The sequence below is a fragment of the Enhydra lutris genome, unplaced genomic scaffold (genome assembly GCF_002288905.1).
Source record: "Enhydra lutris kenyoni isolate GAN:26980312 unplaced genomic scaffold, ASM228890v2 scaffoldscaffold42, whole genome shotgun sequence".
NCBI lineage: Eukaryota > Metazoa > Chordata > Mammalia > Carnivora > Mustelidae > Enhydra > Enhydra lutris.
In genome coordinates this window covers 3,714,546-3,723,554 of record NW_019154126.1, presented here as the reverse complement: position 1 = coordinate 3,723,554, position 9,009 = coordinate 3,714,546, and positions in this window count along the sequence as shown.

Sequence of the window (9,009 nt, the reverse complement as noted above, 5' to 3'; positions counted from 1 at the left end):
ACACAAAGATTTAAATATTTTTATTTTCTTAAAATGACATAAGCAGCAAAAACAATTGGACAATCCAAATGTTAACCAAGCTCTACTTAAAAATGTTCCTCATTGGGGTGGGGGGAGTACTACCTCTCTTTTTAAATTCAGATAAATTCAGATGAGAAACATTCTGCTGGGAGTGATGTACACCCTTTTAGTTCTCAATTATATATGTTTAAGGTTGTTCTTTTTTTTTTTAAAGATTTATTTATTTATTTATTTGATAGATAGAGATCACAAGCAGGCAGAGAGAGAGAGAGGAGGAAGCAGGCTCCCTGCTGAGCAGAGAGCCTGATGTGGGGCTCGATCCCAGGACCCTGGGATCATGACCTGGGCCGAAGGCAGAGGCTTTAACCCACTGAGCCACCCAGGCGCCCCAAGGTTGTTCTTTTTAAAAATCTTTTCTTATTAACAGAAAATATAAAAATTGGCTTTCTGAAGACCAATTTGCCATGTGATGTATAACACTTGGAACAAAATTAAAAGCATCTCTGTATTTGCATCTGGCAGTGTACTACACGTTAGAACCATAGCCGTATGTTTATGGAGTTGAGCTCTCCTGGTCTTGAGATATAGACCACCCCCCTTTTTTTATGGTCTAACAGGAATAGCTCAGCACATTCAGAACAAGAGGCTGGAAAGCGCTGGCATCTCACCCAGCAAAGAAGCTCAGGGTCACTGCAGGCTCCCACACTGCCTCTATCAGCACTGGTTTAAGGCCAGATCTTACCCTCCTTCTACCTCTGGAGAAAGTATTGGTAACTTTTGGGTACAAGGGTGAGGTAGGAGGTGGGGAAGAAAAGAAAAAGCTGAGAAGGTGGGAGAAGAGAAAAAAGACAAGATAAAGGGAAAAGGTAAATAAACCTGGTCAGGGCCATTTCAACTCTATCAAGCAGGTTTTACTTTGAATAGAAGTAACATCCAGGCATTTGAAAGCTTAACCATCCACTGGTCTGCCTATTTGGGTACAAAGTAGAGGCAGGAAACTAGTCTTCCACATTTGCCCCCGCGGACAATCAGAGTGTTCATTTGAATGGAAGGGAAAAAGAGACTGGGTGAGAGACATGGGGGAAAATGAATGTAAAATGTGCCTTTATTCCTGAGAGTTCCAAGAGCCTAGGTCCTTTCCAGTCATTTCAGAGATGGAAAGCCTTACCTACTGACCAAGGAGTGGCTTTAAGATCTCTTAAAGGTTAGTGTCGTTTCTAACTCTCACAGGAAAGAAGGAAGGCTGTTGCCTAACCTTAGTGCAGTCTCTCTTCTATCCTGTTTTTCCTCTCTATTGCTCATCACTTATCACAAGTATTGTGTTGTTCCTGGAGCTGGCTTAAACTGATTTGAAAGAGGGCAAGCAAGAACAATGGAAATTATATTCCAATTTTGGTATCCAACATGTGTTTGTCCAATAGCCCGGTCTCCAGGAGACCTGAGTTTGTCTGTCTGTCTGTTTGTTTGTTTGTTTGTTTGTTTTGATATCTTGGAGAAGAGGGCAGGCAGTGACTCAGACAGTTTCCCTTTTGTTTCTCTCTGTATCCTTCTGAGCATCCTGGCCAGGGAGGGCCCTTGCAGACCTATGAGCAGTTGCTCTCTGCTAGACTGGCAATATTTTAGGGTCTAAGTCTATTGACTGCTAAGCCTCTTCCATCCAAAAGGGTCAAACACAGACATATTGATGGCACTGATTAGATGAATAACCGGATCTTACTGGAGAGCCTTTAGGCTGCCTGCCACTCTCTCTCTCCACCTCCTTCTGTCTTGCTGTAGTCTCTCAAGTAAAAGAGGACCCCAACAGCAGGAGCTAAGAAATAGGGATACCCTAGCATCCTAAGTACTTGGCCTGTTTCTCCTGTAGATGTTCTTTTCAGACTACCCGGACACACACACACACACACACAACACACACACACACACACACACACACATCTGCTGGCAGCAGCCTCTCCTAATTCTTTTTTTGAAATCTCTCTCCCTCCACCTCTCTGGCCTTACCGTCCCTTGCAAGGGGACAACTACTGCCCTTCCCCCAGTTAGACACCAGTCAGCCCAGCAGCCATGGCGGCAGCCGCTGAAGAATAGAGAGCTCGCTGTGCCAAACAGCTCCGCTCTGGGGGAAGAAGTGGTGAGAGTCAAGTAGTGGTCCAGGAGAGGGCTGATCCCAACCAGCAAAACATTTACGCAACTGGGCAAAGGTTTTCCGTGCACCCACTCTGGCAGTTTTAGGTGCTGCTGCTAGGTCCTAGAAAGGGGGGTGGGGTGGTGAGGAATGGCAGTCATCAGAGCAAGTATGAGAGGAGCCCCGCATGGAAGCCATTGACTGGGGTTTAACTCCACACATTTTGGGGTCATGTTTTTCCAAACAAACTGGAGTGATCTTTAGGGGAAGCCAAATACACATGATGAAAACATCCTGTTTTGAGAAGCAGGAACGGTGGAACCACAGTGACTGCCCATCAGTGCATCACCCAGTCAGGAAAGGGGCTTGGGAGCCCAAGGCTTGAATTTGGTGAATTCGTGCAATTTGGAGCTTTTCGACTTAGTATTGATTCCTAAACTCAATTTTGAAAACAGCCTCCATCTCAGAAGTGTGGGTTGTGTTATCCCAGTATTTGCACGCATCGATTGGGCTAAAATAAAATGCATCAAACGCGCCTCAAAGAAGGAAGAGGCAGGGACAGTCACAAGAGGAATAGCAGAAAGTGCATAGTTAATATGGGTTGTACGCGAATCCGCGAAACAAGTGCTTTAAACCCAGGGGGATTTCACGTAATAGCTAATTTGGTGAGAAAGCGAGTGTGCGCAAGCGGAGGGCCATCTTAGAAGGCCAGGAAGATGGGGAAGATACAGGTTTTTCTGACCGGAATTAACATTTCCTTGTGATTTGCATTTGCTAATGTCCAAACCCTTACGTACAGTCCACCTAACCCAGGCTTCCCCCTTCCCCCTCCCCCCACCCCCAACGTAGGCTCACGAAGAAATTCTCTTCCCTCTCGCTGCACTGCCACAGCTCAAAGACTGCGGAGACTCTGCTGCTGCTTTTCCCCGATCCACCGGGTCTTAAGTCCTGGGAAGGCGGCGAGGCCGAGCCCGGGGAGGCGCTCTCCGTCCGCCCTCTCCAGGCCTGCAGGACCTGGCGGGGGCCTCGCCTCAAAGTTAATCAAACGAACCCAGCGCCTGCCTGGTTTTGCCATACCCTTCCTGGGTCCCCACTGACTGGAAAGAGAACCGGAGAAGATGGGAAAAGGAGATAAGAATATCTTATCCTAGACTGAAGAAGAAATCCTTTTCCTTGACACACACACACACATACACACACACACACACGCACACCCCAAAAGCCTTTCTTCCGATGTCTCCAGTCTTCTGAGTCCATTTCAGGTGAGAGAGAGAGAGAGAAAGGGAAAAAGAGAGAGAGATCGCGCGTGAGAGAGAAAGGAAGAAAGAGATGGGGAAGAAAGAGGGAGAGAGACAGCTTTTAAAACAAAAGACAGGCGCAGGCAGGGCTCTGGAGCTCCGCTTCGGGGGCTGCTCGGCCCGGAGCCCCTCCAGTCCCCCGACCCGGCCGCTTCGGTCGTTCGGCAGGCTTGGCCAAACCGGCCTGAGCCCGCGCTCCATGCGGCTGCAGAACTGGAGACAATGCCTAAGACCCTGTTCCACCCAAGCGCGGCGAGAGCCAGCGCCCCGGCAGGCCGGCCTGTGGCCGAGGCTGTGGGACCGAAGAGGGGCGCCGGGCCCCGCTCCGCCTCCCCGCGGCCCTCGCCGCCTGGGTCGCCCTGGCGCTCGCGATTCTCCTCGTCCCACTTAGCAAGCTGCTCTTGGGGGCCCGCGAGTTCCAAACACGCCTTCTCATTAATTAAAGCCGGGAAACCCTCGCCACTTTCTTCCCAGGCCGAGTCACCGTCTCCAGAGGTCGCCCGGGCGCTCTCCGCCCGCGTCCGCTTCCGCGCTGGGCCTCGGAGCCCGAGCGGCCATTTACTGCCCTCTGATTGCGCCGAGGACCAGGTTAGCTCATAAAGCCTTTCACACTCAACAATGGGGATTTTCTCAACAATTAACAAGAAACAACATAATAAAGCCATTTACAAAGACCTTGCTATTTACTATAAATTAGGCACTCTTTAAGAGACCAGTGCGTAATTTCACACACTTTACAACTGGGGCTGCATTTTAAACACCCGGGAAAACAAGCTTGTTGCACTTTCCTGTGACCTATCTGCGGAGCACCTCTGCTTCCCCTCTTCCTCTAGGAGCAGCTTTGTTTGCACTGCTGCACTCCAACCTCCCCTACCAAGGGTGGTTTTCCAGGTCACTGTCTCACGTTTCCCGTTTCCAGGTCATCATTCCACTTTCAGAGGCGCTGGAAGGTTCCAAGGACAGGAACCACGGCGCCAAAGAAAGCAAGCCTTGCCCCATCCCATTTTCCCCCTCGTCGGGAGTTCTGCAGGGCCCTCGCCTGCGCACCCGAGCCCTCCCCAGACTCCCGGCCCGCAGGTCTTGGGCCACTTCCCAGAAGGCGTTCACAGCCATGCTGGCTGGCCCAGTGTGAAGCCTCATCTCTTTGCCACTTGCGTTTCACACACGCATTTTGGAGACCTTGCCCAGCCCTCCGCCCAAAGCAAAAAAGCTGGGCCCCATTTGCCCAGGACAGAGAGATGAGGCCTGGGCGAGAAGGTGGGAAATGGCTAGGCAGTGTGTGCGTGTGCCGGGGTGGGAGATGACTTCAGAACACACAAAAGGAGTGCAAAGTGAGAGAAGGCGGTCTAGTCCCCGAGGACCGGCCGCGCGCCCTGTCGCCCCTGCTCCCGGTGGGCCTGTCCTAGAGGCCACTAGGACATGAGGCTGCGTGGAGAGGAGCTGGGGGCCGTGCGCACAGGGGCACGGACTCTTACGCCCCGGGGAGCCAGGAGGTGACAAATTCAGAGGAGAGCAATATCTGGGCGGGGAAGAAAGTCACAAAGAAATTTGTTTGCCACCATGCAAAATGGCGGCATTTAAACATCTTTCTGGTGCTGGTGGCCCAGGCCAGAGAGCTAAGAGCTGCCCTGGGTCATCACGGCGGCCAGAGTTTGGCACCTAGGTGGAAAACGAGGGGGAAAGGGACCCCAAAACCTCTTCGTCCCCCCTCCCGGGGCGGGCCCTTCGCCGGCTCGGCGGTTCCCTGCCTTCCCTCCCAGCCCGCCAGTCCCAAGCCCAGCGCCTGCAGCCCCTGGACACTGACCCCTGTTTACAAACACAGCCCGGGGGCGGGGTGGGGCCGGCCGGAATGCAGGCTGGTGGGGTGGGGGAAGGCAGCTCGCTCCGGAGGACGCCACCAGCAGAGAGGAACGAGGAGTTGGTGCGAGAGCGCGGGCCCGGCAGCTGGAAAGGACTGAACGCCTTGTTTTTGAAACTGTCAATTCCCTCAACCCCTATTGTGAGGGCTTCATGCAAAACATCTCAGGCCTTTTAAAGTAGGAGCTTGTGAGGCCGCCACAGTTTGAAAAGGAGCGAGAGAAGAGCGGGGGCCTAGGGCATGGGCAAAGAATGATAGCTGAGCCCCCTCCTCTTTTTTTTTTTTTTTTTTTTTCCAAAAGAGGGACTGCCAAACAGGTAAAATGCAGCCCTCCCCCAACCTCCTGCATCTGCCCTATGTCCCTACCCCCCAGCCTACTTTGCAAAAATGCCCTTTGGCCTAGGGAGCAAACCAAAACCAAAGCTAGCATTAAAAATAGTTCTTTCTTCCAGGGAAGGGGAAAGTCCTGGGGAAGACCTGGGTGACCAGGGGGACTCCCTAAGGTGGATGCCTTGTTCCTCCTTGTCAATTTCCTGAGGTCAGTTGATGGGGAGCCTTTAATTTTTTTCTCCCTAGTTTGGCTCTAGGAAACTCCCATTTCACATCCTTTATCATCAGGAAGTTATTTTATAGGTGAAGCAAAACTCACCACATTTTCTATCTTTTGTAGATAGGAATGCTTTATTTTTTTAAATGTGAGGGTTTTGTTTTTGTTTTTTACTATGGAGGATTTTTTTGTTTTTGTTTTCTCTGAGAGCAATTAGTCTATAGCTTTTCCTGCATTCAAACAAAACTATCATTCTCATATCAAGCAGAAACTTCCAATTCTTGTGACCGGAACTTCGAAAAATTTCTAGACCATTGAAAGTCACCCAGACACAGATAAGATAAAACCCCCCACACCAGCCCATCTAGTTTGTGTTATTGCTGTTTAGTGGTGGCTCCTTGTTGTTGATTTTAAAATAAACAACCATTATTGAGATTACTGCACTGTAATCAAGTAAGCCAGTAGAAAAGAACACCCACTTTAAAAAGTAAATAGTTGAAAAAAGAGCAAGCTGCGTTTTCTAAGAAGGCAGATAACCTGACTATGGAAGACAGAAGACACACATCTCTTTAAAAAAATAATTAAATCTTCATTTCAGAGTCTTATCAGGAAACTATTTTTACAGGAGACCAAAATAAGCTTGTTTCCCCCAAAAAGTCAGAGAAGGAGCCCTTTCCTGTATTTTTCTTCTGTTTGTGAGTGTTGAGCTTTAGACACAGGACTAAGTGACTCTGGAAACATGTAGTGCCTTTAAAAAAAAAAATTCAATCACCTGAAAACATTTCAATGTAAAAATGCAATCTATCAATTGAGGTAACTTTGTTTTTCTCTCAATAAGGCTTAACTTTTTCAACAAATGGGACATTTATAGCATCTTAGAAAATCTGGATGTTGTCATTAATCATAAAACAACCAAAATGAAATAAACTGTACTGAGAATAATTCCCTCAGCAGAATGGGAAAACAGCTAAGGGACTACCAGAAATTGAAAGAATACCTTGTGTTTGTTAAGTTACTGAATACTATTTGGTACACTCTCCTAACAGAAGCCCCAACTCAGGTTTTGCTGTGGTTGGCTGGCTTGTTGTAGTACTGTGGGGTGAAATTTGTGTTGACTATTTAATTTCTTTCCTTTTGATGGTATCATTCTGGAATGCCTCGGCCTCCATGCTGCTCATTCTCCAGCTCCTATAAACTGAAACTATTGATTCTCTGAGGGCTGGAGACCAAGTGTCAAAGCTAGAGGCCGATATTTTATGTCAGAAATTCCATAGGGTATATTTGTTTTAAATTGTGCTTATTCCATCTAGCAGTCCTCCCACACCCAAGATCTGTAGGCTTCAAATATCTTCTCAATTTATAATATAGGAAGAGTGATTCCATAGCCAGCAAGAAAAGTACTAGCCTAAATGTAGTAGTCATCATACTTTGAACTCTCTTGACTTAGCAGTAATTAAAGAACAGAAATTACAGACTGCCAGTGTGTGCATGTCACACTTTTTTACAGATTGATTTTGCAGGACAAATCACTGCACCCAAATTCTGGATGGCCTTCCAAAGAGGAAAGAACCCAGACTGAGAAGCCAATTGTTCAGCTTTCTGGGGGCTTTAACTGTAACTTGTACTGGTCTTTGGAATTATACACAAACATGAATTCAAGGATAACATCCCCCAATTTTTGCTTTGACCATATCTATCATCCCAATAAAAAAGGATCCAGTGAACCTACATCTGGTAACATTCAAGAAGGAAAGGAAGGGAGGCAGTTCAAAGCATCTGTTTACTCCATCCAAACGTATTTGGACGCAGGTATTCTCAGCCTCTGTCCTTTAGAGTAAGAGTAAAACCACAGAGCATATACAGCAATTAGAGCTGAGACCATCCAGATCTATCTGAAACATTTATAGACAAAATAAAATTTTCAAAGGGAGTAGGAATTAGAAGGTTAAGGGCAGAAAAGAAAAAAAAAAAAGAGACTGAATTTCCACGAATAATAGTGACTAAATTCACACAGTAAACATCTCATTGATGTTTTGTTTTGTTTTATGACTTATGATCTATAGATGCAACTTCTTAGGTGTAACATGGCAAAGATCTGAAATACATAATTAATTGGACAGACTAAGGGAGATGGACCAAAAATGATCAGATTTAACTTTCATTAAAATAGCAATTGATCTCTGCTTCACTGCCTTAAACCTGAAACTTTTTGCACTTGATTTGTAACAAGTTTGTAAAGTTTTGTAGAAAGAAATCCAGTGTTTTGCATGGAACCTGACTGGCCGCATCACATGGTATTACAACAAAACACTACACCCAATAAATGCATTTCTTTCAGGCAAAAACATTACAAATGAAAGTGTCAACAAAACCATTCATTCCTGTTAACCGTTCTTCAATCTGGAATAAGTAGAAATGTATGGAACCAGGAATTTTAAACAGTGTTTTTAATTGAAAATAAAGCTAAAGCATGCTTTTCAACAGTGCAAATTTCCATAATTTTGATTTACTGCTTCCATCATCACAACATAGTACACCAGCATGGCCCTTACCAAGGGCTAGACCCTTGCCATTTGCATGTTGAACTACTTTGATTTTAAGTGCAAATACAGATAGTCACCTCTGATTGTCACTTGCAGTAGAAACTCTCCTGCTTTATTCACAGGATGGTCTAAAAACAGAAGTTTAGAGAGATGCAGAAAAAGTAAAAGGTAATAAGATCCTAGTGCCTGAGTTCTGGTACCAAAGAGCCCTGAAAGAACTGCAATTTTTCATTTAGGATATTCCTACAACTCTGACCCATTTTACTTTTCTTGGTTGTATTTACTGCTTTGTCACTATGAAGAGTCAGACCATAAAATATCCTGCTATTAAGAGAACTACTTTAATTGTTTTGCAAGTTTGAGGAGTCAGACTTGAGGAGTCAGACCACAAGGCAAGCAGGATAATAGTGAGTAAGAGTCAACTTATTTAAAACCTTTGGGTGAGAACACAAAAAGGACTTTTCCAGTTGCAAGGAGGAGTTGTAAAAGTAAAATCACACCCTTTGCCAAAAAAAAAAAAAAAAAAAAAAAGCAATTTCATATTTATTTTGCTCAGTGTATCTGAGGCAGCTTTTACCAGCATTCAAGGAGGACTCCCCAATCTTTCCACTCAAAAA